Source organism: Diprion similis, chromosome 8, assembly GCF_021155765.1.
Source record: "Diprion similis isolate iyDipSimi1 chromosome 8, iyDipSimi1.1, whole genome shotgun sequence".
Classification (NCBI taxonomy): Eukaryota; Metazoa; Arthropoda; class Insecta; order Hymenoptera; family Diprionidae; genus Diprion; species Diprion similis.
The window spans coordinates 7,584,974-7,587,613 of NC_060112.1; positions in this window are offsets into that span (position 1 = coordinate 7,584,974).

The window sequence follows — 2,640 nt, forward strand, 5'->3', positions numbered from 1 at the left end:
AATGCATATCAGCTAATTTTTCAGGGCCGCAAGGATCGCCAGTATTTTGTTTCGCGAATTTTTTGTTCCTCAAGGCTTCTCTTTTCTTCGACATCCTCGCAGCTTCCGCATTACGTTTCATTATCCTGCCTCCCGTCCTCCCATGAACATCCTGATATCCAGATAACGTCTCGTGGAGAAACTTTGGTCTCATGTATCCGAAAACTGATACAGCAGGACAAATGCAGTATTAAATTATAATACAGGCAAAAGAGGACCGAACACTTGTGCTAAATATCTTTCACAAAAGTTTGATGTCAAAACCCCGAGGATTTCATCATCCTTGTATCAACTTGGCAGATTGACTTTACCTCTCTTTGCCGTCGGTGGAGGAGCCAGAATTTTTTCCTCGTGAGGATTGTTGAACAGTTTATCGATGTTTGCGAGAAGCTCACTGCCAAGATTTTTCTCTTCGTCATTGGCAGGTATTGAAGAATTCCGGAACTCTTGACGAATTCAATAGCCAATGATTGAATTGCCATAGTGCTTAAAAATCGTTACTTACTGGGGTCAGTGAAATCGTTTCTGTAAACCGATCGTAAAGTGTCCAGAATCAGCCAATTTGCCTTTTTTCTAGCCTCGTCGTCAATTTCCGTGATCTTCGATGCTTTTTTAGGATCAATCTGCCAGGATTCATCTACGCGCTCCGCGAAACAGTCACTTTGCCGGTTTCTGCTTGGCAGATTATACGATCACCGAGATCCAAAATGGGCGACGGAAGTGACATTGCAAAATGAATTGACTAAAACTTGCCGATGACGTCAAACATATTAATTGAGATACCCGATTTTTCAACGATTCTTACATGTGCTCTTACGAATAAAAAAAGAAATCCGACCACAGAAAATGAATAACTTACATCCGCACTCTACTCTGTGATTTTTCAATGTATTGGCTCCGGTATTCGGTGGTGAAAAATTGACATGGATTTCTCGACATTTTCCGAAGTTTCTTTTCTATTTAAAACATTACTTGCTTAAGCGAGTGCTTAAGTAAAAGGATGATTCATAATTTTAATTCAACCTTGTCCAACGAGTGTTTAGGTAGGAATTTTAGTTCCAACTGACGAAATTTTGATGTCATTTTGATTACCAGTTAGCTATTGAAGTCAGGAAGTACATCTTGTTGGCATACGTTTGTAATTTGTTTATACATCGATAGTCAATTGCGATTAACATTATATATCTTTATATACGCCGAAATTACACAGCGGACAAGTAAATGTTAATCAAACACGTGAATGTGTATCGTTTCTATTTATCTGAATATATCAAATCTCTTATAGGCGACAGGAGCATCTCTAAGACGGTCAATTTATTTTTTCAGTTTTTGACAAAGTCAACTTTGAGCTGTAAATATTTTTGAAAATTTTTAAACTACTTCGTTTTTAGTTTCAATCGGTTCAAGAACGATCGCAAACCTACTTACTCTACCCTTCCTCCCTTACTGCCTATATTGTAAACATAATTGTCATAATTAAAGTCTATGTTTACTTTTTTGAGCAAAAAAATTTCAATCCCAGTATAGAATTGTATGATCCTTATTGTTGGCGGGTGTGGTAGTGAAATAGGGGGTAAAATGGTTGTCGAAATTAGATAGCAGCGATACTGTGGTTGTAACCAATGATATATTTCGCACCTCGGATGTACCGATCTACCACCAGAGGGCGGAGCTGCGCAAATTCCGATCGCGTGAATCCAAGCTTCACTTGGTTTCGGAACGTCGCCGGAGTCGGTTCGGTGCGGGGAGAGAATTTGGATAACGAGAAAACGAGAGTTGTCGATTAGGTATGGCGAAATGAGAAAAATAAACTCCTTTGTCCGCAAATCAAGGCTTTCGAGAAAATCATTTGTATACTCGTTATACCCCGTCCCCTAGCTTAGAGTCTATCGCAGTAATATCTCAAAAACGCAGATAAAACATAAAAAAAAAGCGTAGGATCGACAGGAGAGAAATTACAAAGAAAATCCCTTGTTTTCCGACTCCAACCCTTGGTCCGTTGCTCACAGCGCATTCGATTTACGTGCGGCCGATTTGTTTCGCAAAATTATTTCCAGAAAATAAAATTTTCGAAAAAATTTAAACAAGAATTAAGCACGATTAAAAATTTGTAAGTTTGGGTAAAGCAGAGGACAAACGAAATGAAAACAAAAATTTAAGACCTCCAGAATTGGTCACTTCTTTCTCAGATAGAAAACGTTGGAACCGGTGTTCAAGTAAATCATTCAACGAAGAAAGGCTTGATTTCACAAAATACACTTCCGAATACGGCCGACGGGGTGGGCGCTCGAAGGATATCTCTTTAATGAACTAAATAAGTTCAAAATACTAATTGCGGGTCGGCAACCTGTGATTATTACATCACTCCAAATGCCGGTGTTTATGCTAAGGTTGCCAATTTCCTTGCGAGTCTAATGGATTACCACACTTTGCGAGGCTATAACGGCGATTCACGTGGGTGGTTTAGGACATTGAGATTCTGGGTATAAGAGGTGAATATCTAAGTGCGAATAAAATGTTAGGTAATATAAATAAGGCACAGTTTATTTGTTTCTTTTTCTTTTAACTTTTTCCTAATAATCTTTTACATCACGGGTTGCG